Genomic DNA, 12,200 nt, shown 5'->3' with positions numbered 1-12,200 from the left:
ATACTGAATGTAATATGCCATCAGAGAGATATGAGTAATAAGTCATTAAAGCATTTGATGGTGAACTGTTATACATGCTGCCCTGAGTAGAAATAATTTAAGTTCGGATTTCTGTTCTGATTCATTTTACTATTTTTAGGCCAACACTGTTAACCATCTGCTTTTTTACAGCAAAAAGAAGAGATTGAATCTATGTTATTATATTCAAGGCCCTGAAAGCTTTCCGATAAGCTCTTTAAAAACTACTAGACTCCTATTAGACATATGATTTGTGAATATTTTTTCCATACTTTGGGTGGTCTTTTCACTTTCTCAATAGTGTCCTTTCATCACAAAGTTTTTAATTTTGATGAAGTCAACTTTATCTATTTTTTATTTTGTTATTTGTAGTTTTGTTGTCATATTTAAGAAACCATTACCTAATTCAAAGTTACAAAGATTTATACCAATGGTTTCTACTAAGAAATGTATAGTTTTAAATTTTGCATTTAGGTCTTTGATTTCTTTTGATTTGAGTTTTGTATATGGTGTGAGGTAGCAATAAAAGTTTTCTTTTATGTATAGATATCCAGTTATACCAACATGATTTGTTGAAAAGACTATTATTCCCTCATTGAATAATCTTGGCATCCTGTTAAAAATCAATTGACCACAAATGTTTATAGGAATCTCAGTTCTATTTTATTTATCTGAATGTCTATTCTTATGTCAGTATCACATTGTCTTGGTTATTGTAGTTTTATAGTAAGGTTTGAAATTAGAAAGTGTGGCTCTTTCAACTTTGTCTTCTTTTTCATTATTGTTTTGGCTTTTTGGGGTCCCTTGCAATTCCATATGAATTTTAGTTTGGAATTGCCCACTTATGTGAAAAGAGCAGCTGGAATTTTTATAAGTATTACGCCAAATCTGTGACGAGTTTCTGAATTATTGCCATCTTGATTAACTATGTTAAGTCTACTATCCGTGAACGTGAGATGTCTTTGTTCAGGTCTTCTTTAAAAAAAGTTTTGTCAATTTCTTTGTACAAGTATTGCACTTCGTTGGTTAAACTTACATAAAATAACTCCTATATCTGAACAATAAAAAGACCAAAAACTCCGCAAACAATAGGCAAATGAGTAGACATTTCTCCAATGAAGACATACAGTTGGGCAAAAAGCACATGAAAAGATGCTCAAGATTAGTATTCATGGGCCGGCCCGGTGGCTTGGTGGTTAAGTGCGCGTGCCCCGCTACTGGCGGCCTGGGTTCAGATCCCGGGCGCACACCGACTCACTGCTTGTCCGGCCATGCTGAGGCTGTGTCCCACATACAGCAACTAGAAGGATGTACAGCTATGACATACAACTATCTACTGGGGCTTTGGGGAAAAAAAAGGAGGAGGATTGGCAATAGATGTTAGCTCAGGGCCAGTCTTCCTCAGCGAAGAGGAGGATTAGCATGGGTGTTAGCACAGGGCTGATCTTCCCCCCCCCAAAAAAAAAAAAAGATTAGTAGTCATTAGGGAAATACAAATCCTATATATATATATATATATATACACACACACACACACACACACACATATATGTGTGTATATATATGTTTCTGTACATCATCAATAACACTTATTTTTGTTATATATATATAACAAAAATATATATAACAAAATATATATATATATATAACAAAAATAACAAGTGTTATTGATGATGTACAGAAATTAGAAAACTTATACATTGCCACTGGAAATGTAAAATGGTCTAGCTACTTGGAAAATAGTTTGGCAATTTCTCAAAGAGTCAAATATATTACTATATGGGTTATCATATGACCCAGAAATTCTATTTCAAGGAATTGAAAACTGTGTTCACAAAAATACATGTACACAAGTGTTCATAGAAATATCATATGTAATTGCCAAAAAATAGAACGAACCCAAATATCCTTTAAGTGAAGAATAAACAAAATGTGGTATATCCATATGATTGAATATTATTTGGCCATAAAAATGAATGCAGTACCAATACTTGCTACAGCATGGATGAACCTTGAAAACATTATGCTAGTGAAGAAAGTCAGACACAAAAGTCCACATTTTGTGTGATTGCATTTATGTGAAACGTCCAAAATAGGCAAGTCCATAGAGACGGAAAATAGATTAGTCATTGTCTAGGGATAGGGGTAGTGGAGTGTATGGAGTTTTTCTTTGGGTGATGAAAATATTCTGGAATTATATAATGAAGATGGTTGCACAATACTGTGAATATACTAAAAACTAATTAATTGTGCATTTTAAAATGGTTAAAATGGGGGCCGGCCCCGTGGCTTAGCGGTTAAGTGCGCATGCTCCGCTGCTGGCAGCCCGGGTTCGGATCCCGGGCACGCACCAACGCACCGCTTGTCCGGCCATGCTGAGGATGCATCCCACATACAGCAACTAGAAGAATGTGCAGCTATGACATACAACTATCTACTGGGGCTTTGGGAGAAAAATATATAAATAAATTAATTAATTAAAATGGTTAAAATGGTGAATTTTGTTTTACATGAATTTTATCTCAATTAAAACAAAAAACACTGCCAAAAGGAAACAGTTTTTCCCTTCATGTCTTCAGAATCTTTCTCTTTACTATACTTTTCCCAAGAGAATACCTCAAGATATTGACACAAGAGGAAAAGTAGAAGGATACGTGTAGAACAATTTCATTAAATTTTTCTAGCTTTGTTCAGGACCCCTTTTCAGCCATAAATTGACTTGTAATCTCGGTCTTTGTCATTCAGTGCAGTCTTCAAGACTCATGTCCTTCTCTCTTTTGATAAGAACGACTGGTTGTTCTAACACTTGCCGTTGTTTTCCTCACCAGGTGTTGCTGTGGATTAGGACATGGTATCTTAGTTCCTTCCATGCTTGACAACCCAAGAGAAACTAATTTTGTTGCGATTTTTTGACAACAGTAATCACCAAAACAAACTCAGGAGGAAGTTAAATAGGTTAAGCAGTGCAGTATATCTGTTAGGAGAATTATCTGTGGGTCAACCTGCATTTGTCAGTTAAAAACTCGAGTACTTCTGGAAAAATTTCTTAAACTTTCTGTGCGTCTCTTTCTCCATCTATGTAATGGGAATGAGTGACAAAATTACCTAGTTCATGGGGTTTTGTTCATGTAACTTATAACAGTGCCTAGTGAGTGTAAATACGAAGAAACTATATAGAATATCAATGCAGCTATCACAATGCTCTTGGCACTTTGTGAGTGCCAAGGGGAGAAATTTATGTTGTATTTTTTCTCTCCCCAAACTAATGCAGCATTTAAAATCTTTCTGATAAAAAAAGATATGTGAAAATAATTTTTATTTGACTATTCCTAGTTTCTTCTCCATAACGCAATCATTCCTTATAATAAACTGTATGTGTGGAAACACTAACCATTCTGCTTTTTATTGAAAATAGCATTTAGAAGAGATTATTTTTACCTGGAATATAATTTCCTGTGTTCTCACTTTGGTAAAATCTTGTTCTAAGCCTGCTGCGACACCCTCAGACTGTGAATAAATCCTTCCCCTAGGATCCAATCAATCTATATACATTTTATATATATACATACATATAAAACTCAAATTCTAATTATTTACTTATATATAACTATAAAACTAAGTGATCTATAAAATCATTGAGGTTATGTATTATACCTACTTTCTTGCATTTATCCCAGAGTACACTCTGGCACCCAGCAGAGTATATCTACTCTTTATAATTTTTAATTAAATAAAATCTATCATCAGATTAATAAAGTAATAAAAAATTTGACATGGTATTATGTTATTATCAAACCTATTATCATTAACAAAACATCCTTAACTTTACCATTATCTGGGTTAAACTGGAGTTCCAGTTCATATTGAAATTTCTTGGCTGGATCTAACGTGTACATGTTTACATACGTGCATTTGTGTGTAGACTGGCTATCTGTTCTTTAAGATATCCCACATTCTAAATTTGATTTGTTGCTTTCTCTCTGTATAAATCCTATTGCTTTACACCCTGAGGCACACACGTTGTGATGCCATGATCATCATTGGCTTCATGTAGGTTCGGCCCATTTCCCCTATATAAGTGATTTAGCATTCTTTTATCAATGTTGCAATTGGTTTTTTCGTTTGGTGTTTTTTTATTTTTATTTCATTAGGTATCCAAAAATGCTAATTTTCCAATTTTAGATTTCATTCTCTATATATTAGCCAGAATCATACCATACAATGAACTTTCATCACTTATTTAATTACTCTGATGTTATTTGTATAATAAAGGAAACATAAATGTGTCTTTCCTTGTATTTGTCTATTTTTGGAGAAATATATTGGTGCCTTAGGAACCACAAATATTGACAGTAAGTTTCCTTTTTTCATAAATTCATGGATTTCAATATATTTCAGATCTAGTAAAGTATGGCTTGCCAGGTAAATCTGGCCCGTCATCTGTTTTTGGGAAAAAAAAAAAAAAGAAGAAAAAGAATTTATTGGAACACAACCACACCCATTTGTTTACCTGTTGTGTATTCATAGCTGCTTTCGTGTTACAGCAGAGTTCTAACAGAGAGTTGAGTAGTTGCAACGATGACCCACACGTCTAAAACACTGTCTGGCCATTTACTGCAAAGGTGTTCTGACTCCCGCCGTTTGATGAGTTTCAAGCCACTGCTGTCTTTATATTTTCGAGGCGCAGATTGTCTCTTGTTAGACCAGCGGGAACTCCTCCAATTATACTCCTTCTGATGCATCCCCTTTTAGTTTTGATTGCTTCATGCTTTCCGGTACAATATCTTTCAAGGCCATCTTGAACATTCCTGCCCTGTACTTGAATTAGTAATTTCTCACAGAAACTCTGGTCTATCTTAATGACAATTGGATTTAAAGATTCTTATTTGGACATTAGGGGCTTCTACCTCTGGAATGTCATTGATTTTAGTCTTTTCTGCAGACAGAGCTATGGAATATTGATTTCTTTTAAAGAATCATGATTTTATTGATTTCTAAGAATAGAGGATTTTTACAAAGTTTTTTTTATTTTATTCTTGTATTTCTTTTACATTTTGTCACTTATCTCGATGTGTGAAATTAAATTATTTGCTTGATTTCTTCTATTATAAATGACAGTTTCAAAATAGCAATACCATTATTTATGTCCATAATTAAGTGTACTGTGTGTTGTTTTATATTTATTTGAAGATTTTTTTTTTTTTTACTTTAGATTATATTCCTCTAGGAATTAACAGTCAAATGATTTATTCTAAAGAATCTTGAAGTAATTTTCTTCCTTCTGTGGTTATACAATACAGTTTGGTACATTTGATTCAGTTTGTTTTCAATTTGTTTTTTTTTCCCTTTTTTCCCTCCAGTAAACATTTTCTTAATAGCTTTATTAAAATACAATTGACATAAACTGCATACATTTAAAGTTTATAATCTGACAAGTTTTGGCTTATGTATTCACTCATGATACCATCACCTCAAACAAGATTGTGAACAGATCTATCATCTATAGTAGTTTCTCATACATTTTTATAATCCTCCTTATCTCCCTCACCAGCCACATACAACCACTGCTATGTTCTGCATTACTATAGATTGGTTTGCATATTTTAGAGTTTTATATAAATGGAATCATAGATTTACTCTATTATATCTGGCTTCTTTTACTCTGTATAATTATTATGAGATTTTTCCTGTTGTTCCATGTATCCATTGTTCCTTAATTCACACTGCTGTGTAGTGTTCTAGAGCAGACATACCACACTCCACACTCTGTATGTGCTTGCTGATTGGCATTTGTGTTGATTTTTGTTTTGGGATATTATAAATAGAGCTGCTATGAACATTCACTTACAAGATGTTGTCTGGATAGATGCTTTTATTTATTTTGAGTAAATATATAGAAGAGGAATGGCTGGATTGTTTTTTCTTCATGCTGAAGAAAACATTGATTTTTGTGTCTGTTTAATAATTTATAAATGTCTTGAAATGATTTTAATCACCCTTAATTTTGTTAACCCATATATTCTAATTTGTACCATGATGGAAGATCAAATCCTAATATACCTTGTGTAAGATAAGTCAATTTTTAATTTTAGCTTATCTTTTTCTGAAATAAAAGTTAGAGTAAACCTTTGGAAATCCATGCATGGGTATTAAATTTACCTTTAAATTGTCTTATTTGATCTATTCCTTTTGTTGGAGCAGTAAAAGTTTCTATATTTAACACACATAATATATATTTTTTCAAATACAACAAGCATCTATTTCATGTTATTTATCTGTGTCTATGAAGTTGTAGTTGCATTGGATGAGTAATGGAAGGACAATTAGAGAAGAGCTAATCTTTACATTTTGAGGAAATCTAACAAACATGTTGACACTCTATTTAAGGTTAAATATAATTAAGGTGTTTAGCACAACTCAGAAGATTAAGATTAATAGAAAACAGATGAAATAAAGAAACAATGTCTTTACTGGTTATATTCAGTCTCCTATGTCATAAAAATTCCATAAATAATGAATGAAAAAGATTTATTTTTATTACTACATTATTACATGCAATAATATACTTGTTATTATAATGTAAAACATAAATACATTGTCGGTGGAGAGGGAGAATCTCCTTCTGCCCTTTTTCTTAAGGTTCTTATGGCTGGCCAAATAATCAACAAGACAGGTTAGCAGGAGAAAATAATATCAAGTTTAATAACGTGTATACATGGGAGAAACTCAGAAATGAGCAACTCATCCCTCTGTCTAAGCTGCTTGCTTAAGTATTGAAGCTAAAGGCGAGGAACGTGTTGGGGGTGGGTAGTGGTCTGGGACTTCAGAGACCAGGAAGACAATTCTTTTCAGGATCATCTATAGATAATGTGGTCAGGGAGAGACAGTTTTTGATAAAAGAGGCTTGGTGCCTTTCCTATTGTAACCTCTATCCTACATTATCTTTACAGCCGTCATGATAACAACTCCTTCCTGAAACAGATCTTGTGTTTTAAATTCTTTAGGCAGTTTGGGAGGGGAAACTCAAATATTCTTCCTGAGTTCTCTGAGTCCTTATTGTCTTCAGCTCGAAATAATCCGCATACCAGAGTGGTGCCTCCTGGGGTAGCTTGCCCTGAGCACCATCAACATATTATAATAATATATGTATATACATTACATGTAATTTTACTATAGTAGAAGAAGAGTGATTAATGGAAAAACTCAAAGGTTGAAAAACAGAAATATTTTTTATGCTGTAAGCACCATTATGCATGCATTAACCTGTTGTTTATGAAAAATACACAAATTAAGACTGGTAGAAAGCAATCAGATCTATTTAAGACAAGGATTCCAGGGGTTCAAGAGTTTTAAAAAGTATTTGTGATTAAAGCATATCAAGTTATCCAGAAAAGCAGAGGGATGTATTTGAAAATTATTTATCAAAGAGAAAAGGAAAAATCACTGTGTGGCATTTGATTTTTTTTTTTATTACAGCTTATATTTTGAAAAAGAAAAAGAAAGCATTTTTGAATATCACCTGGCAATTCTAAAAATTGGCTAAGACAAAGAAGCCATGCGAAAAAACAATGAACGAAAAAGAAATTACGTCGTCAGCGTGCTGGAGAGAAGCAGAAGGAAGGCCCGTGTAGCAGGAGCAGAGTGATGGAGGGGAGGTGATGGGCGATGGCCTTTGCTGGGCAGCCAGGAGCCAGATCACAGGGCCTTGCAGACTGCGCTTGATCACTCATTCTTTTATCAGCTGATTTAGAGACAAGCCTGGGAAGATGAGGCCAAGTGTTCTTACTGAGTAAATGTATGGCTGTGGTCCATTGGTGAGGATGAGTTTAAGGAAATGACTGAACAGAACAAAACCTTTGTTGACTTTGATTTCCTATTACTTTAGGATTTTTCTTGTCTCTAAATATTCTGTGAGTCTCTGGATTGTGGCCATCAACTCCCTGATATAACACTCTGTTTCCATAGGCCAGGATATTTTTTAAGTACCTGGAGGATATTCATCTCCTATGGATGATGACAGCACTTTTGGAAAAAGTGATGGAAAGAGGAGATCAGCAGCTCCCCTGGGGCCCTGCAAGTAGCATTGTTTTATTTGGCTTTCACTTAACCATGTTGATGAGAAACCATGAGGAAACCTTGAAATCACATCTTCAACAGTATCCTTCAGAGAGCAGAGCCTAGTCAAGGGACTTCTAAAGACATTGACTTTAGGTCACTGAATAGAAGTATCATTTAGCTTAGAAAGGGGTAGATTAAAAGAATAAAACGTAGCTAGCATTCATCATGATTCTAAACAATTGTGTTAATTCCTTTTCATTTCTGTGGACTGAGATACAGGAAGGTTAATGAATACAATAGTTGAGAGTTTACATGATCTTTTCAGATTGCAGGCCTCAGCCCTCTGGTGGACTCTCAAAGCTACATCTCTATATCCATTCTCTTTTCTAGTGGAACTATTGAGGTGATAATTTTATCATCAAGACCCATAGTTTCTAAATAGTGCTCTCCACTAAAAGAAATATATTGGTATTCAGCCAGAATACCAACTTGATTTGGTTTCTGATCTTCTGCATTGTGTTTTGTGAGGCTGTTTTTTAAGGCAAGTGAAGATTAGTCCTGGGAAAGAGAACTAGCATAATAGAAAACAAAAGATTCCATTAACTCTGTGATTCTTGTGGTTAATGAAAGCCATCCTGGTGCAGCTCAAGGCTAAAAAAAAGAAGAGGGGAAAAGGGAATTTGTCACTAAATAGCCTGATCTCAGCAAATTATTTCATTAGAAAAAAATTTCAATGAACATTTCAACAGTGACTCACTGATTCAGCAGAGCCAATTTGGCACCCCAGAAATTTTAGGTTAAACGAGCATGCTGTGATTTACACTGACGCTCATTGTTCACAATGGCTTTTCTTTTCAGGGCAATTCCCCACATTCCAGGTGAAACAAATGCTACATTGTCATTTGTGAACCTCCTATGAACCTCATATCATTCTACTTGAATTGCTTCCATTCTGATAGCAGTTTTGAAACCAATCGCTTAATACCCTTAAAAAAATAAAAAAAGAAACATCTGAGAAGTTGAAGATACTAAAAGAAGTCAAAGAGCAGCAAGAGACCAGCTGTCCTGGAGAATTGGAAGATAACCACTTGGCATCCTTGCCCCCTGGCCTTTAGACACAGGGCCCCAGGCTTCAGTAATGGACAAGGAATTTGCAGAATTCAGAGGCCGGGAATACAGGGATTCTCTCTCCTCTGCTGTGCTTCCTGACACATAGAATGTATGACAGACTAAAGTTAGTACTGAAAATACTGCTCCGTCTTCCATTGCAAAATGTAATGAACAGCCATCACTACTATCAACTGAATCCTGAAGTCTCTCCAGCCTTACAAATGATTATAGCACTCTTAAAATACCTTCCTAATAAACCACTTCATGAATTAAAAAAAAAAGGAATTACAATCACTAACTACAGAATATAGCTGCAATACTGTCAGTGAAAAGAACTGCCAGAGGGGAAGGGAAGAGGGAGGAGGGTGAAAGGGATAATTTGGTACATGTGTGTGGTGATGGGTTGTAATTAGTATTTTGGTGGTGAACATGATGTAATCTATGCAGAAATAGAAGTATAATGATGTACACCTGAAATTTATACAATGTTATAAACCAATGTTACTGCAATAAACAAAAAATTTTAAAAAAAATTAAAAAATAAATAAAATTAAAAAAAAAAAGAACTGCAACCAGTAGTCAAAGTAATTCTACATTCAGACTGTCGGGGGAAGAGGGAGAATCTCCCTCTGTCCTTTCCCTTAAGGTTCTTATGGCTGGCCAAATAATTAACAAGACAGGTTAGCAGGAGAAAATAATACCAAGTTTAATAACATGTATACATGGGAGAAAGCAGGGACACTGCATTTCTCAACACAATAGCAGAAATTCTCGTCTTAAATACCATGTCCAACCAAAGACAAGGAGGATGTTGGGGGTGGGGGTGTCAGTTACAGGAGATTATCACTAAAGCACAGTAAACAAGAGTAAGGTTTATTATGCAGTTTTAAGGCCTCACCTTCCACATTGATAAGTCTCTAGAAATGAGGTCATCCCCCCTCTTCCCAATACAGAGAGGGAGATACCTTTACAAATGGAGACTTCCCTTGTAAATGATTGTCTGGTAACTCCTTGCAGGGCCATCCAGAGCATGTGGCCAGAGAGACAGAACTTCCGATAAGATGGGCTTGTTGGTGCCTTTTCTATTGTAACCTCTATCCTACATTATCTTTATAGCCGTCATGATAATAACTCCTTCCTGAAACAGATCTTTTGTTTTAAATTCTTTAGGCAGTTTGGGAGGGGAAACTCAAATATTTTTCCTGAGTTCTCTGAGTCCTTATTGTCTTCAGCTGGAAATAATCCGCATACCAGAGTGGTGTTTCCTGGGGTAGCTTGCCCTGAGCACCATCAAGACTATGAGATAGGGCTTCTCAATGTATTTGCACAATAAAGAAAGTAATATGAGACTATTGTGAATGGAATAAAGCAAAAAAGTATAATATAGGAAGATCAGTTTTACTTTTTATATTTGTTTTATTTCCTAAGCCACACAGAATTGAGGCACTGTTAATGATTTACTGGAAAGTTATCCAAGTGTTGAACCTAAAGGTCATTGATAATGTATAGGAATAGGCAAGTAAATGGAGTTAGAAAAGTTAAGCAATGTAATATGAAAAAAATAAGAAAAGGAAATATAATATGGAATTTAGTGATGAATGAGTATATATCTCAATTAACAAATTACATGAGATGTTAGCTAATTTCAGAAATAGGAAACAGAAAATATTTAAATAGTCTATTGAGGTAAAATCTTTGAAAGATGGGTCATATATTAACACTAACCAAATTGTGGAGCTAAATTTCAAGGACTGATAAGCCTCGTCAGTGGTAATTAGCATTTCTTCAAGTATAAGCAAGAGAAGAATCTCGCAACATTCTTACAAAGATGATTGAAGAATTGGAGAATATATTCATTTTGATGAACTCTAAGTGAATTTGTGAAAATATTTGCATATAAAGTTTCTTAATATGGAAGATTCTGTGGCTGAGAATGAAGAAAAATATTTTTATGAACAATAACATGTGCCACCAACTTGCAGTCAACACTTGGGTAAGTGGCTTTATAATGATATTTCTCCGCTTGGTCTTGGGGCTCAAGCTGGATTTCTTTGTTTCCAAAACAATTGATATCTTCCTCTGTGGCACTTCTATCCTGCAGATCTCTTACACAGATACATGCTTCATAGAATAGGTGCCTTTTGTCTTAGCTGTGATGACATAGTCTTCACTGTGCTGTTAGTGGGCCTCTCCTACACGGACATCATCAAAACCATTCTGAAATTCCCTTCTGTTCAGCAGCAAGCAAAGGCCTTTTCCACCTGTTCCTCACACATGGTTGTTGTCTCTATTACTTATGGGACCTACATCTTTATGTATATGAAGCCATCAGCAAAGGAAAGTGTGACTTGAACTAAAGGTGTAGCTGTGCTCAACGCCTCTGTTGCTCCTTTAATAAACCCCTTCATTTACACCCTAAGGAATCAGCAGGTGAAAGAAGCTCTCAAGGATATGATGGAATTTCTTGTAAAAGAAACTGAAAACTGTGAATTTTAAAGACTGGCTTCTCTTGCTCAGCATATGATTTTGGGGTTCACCTATGCTATTGCGTGCATACTTAGTTCATTCCTTTTTGGTAATGCGATTTAGCAAATCTAAATTTAGCATATTTGATTCAGCAAATTTAGAATCTCTGGTGTCCTTTTGTCATAGCCAGCTTTCCATCCCCTATTTCTACACCTTGGTATTCTTATTCTCTGAGGAACATCTCCCAAAGACTGAATCACTTACTTTGACCAGTGTGAAAAGTCATTACACACTATATTCTAAAATGTCAAACCTTGAAAGCCTCTATCTTCCCATTATGTCCTTCTGAAATAAGCTGTCTGCCAAAGGGAAATCAACTGGGAAGGGATTATTCCCCTATGCATTCCTGACTCTACTCCTCAATTCCCATCCTCCAAGGCAGTTGGAATTAGAATAATTGTCTTTAGAGGAAAATAAGAAGGATACATATGGAGGAACCCCATTCAACACTTTGTTGCTCTTTTTAGTGTCTCATCTCAATCCCAAAT

The 12,200-nt window shown here is 34.9% G+C and overlaps 1 pseudogene; it reads left to right on the top strand.

Moving 5' to 3' along the window:
- Window positions 1-11,119: 11,119 nt before the first annotated feature.
- On the top strand, window positions 11,120-11,682 carry LOC147914707 (olfactory receptor 6C6-like; annotated as a pseudogene).
- The last annotated feature ends 518 nt before the right edge of the window (window positions 11,683-12,200 follow it).

This window comes from Ceratotherium simum, chromosome 17 (genome assembly GCF_057802395.1).
Source record: "Ceratotherium simum simum isolate JZ-2026a chromosome 17, ASM5780239v1, whole genome shotgun sequence".
Classification (NCBI taxonomy): Eukaryota; Metazoa; Chordata; class Mammalia; order Perissodactyla; family Rhinocerotidae; genus Ceratotherium; species Ceratotherium simum.
The sequence above is the reverse complement of the archived record's forward strand: the minus strand, read 5'-3'. Positions and strand labels throughout refer to the sequence as shown.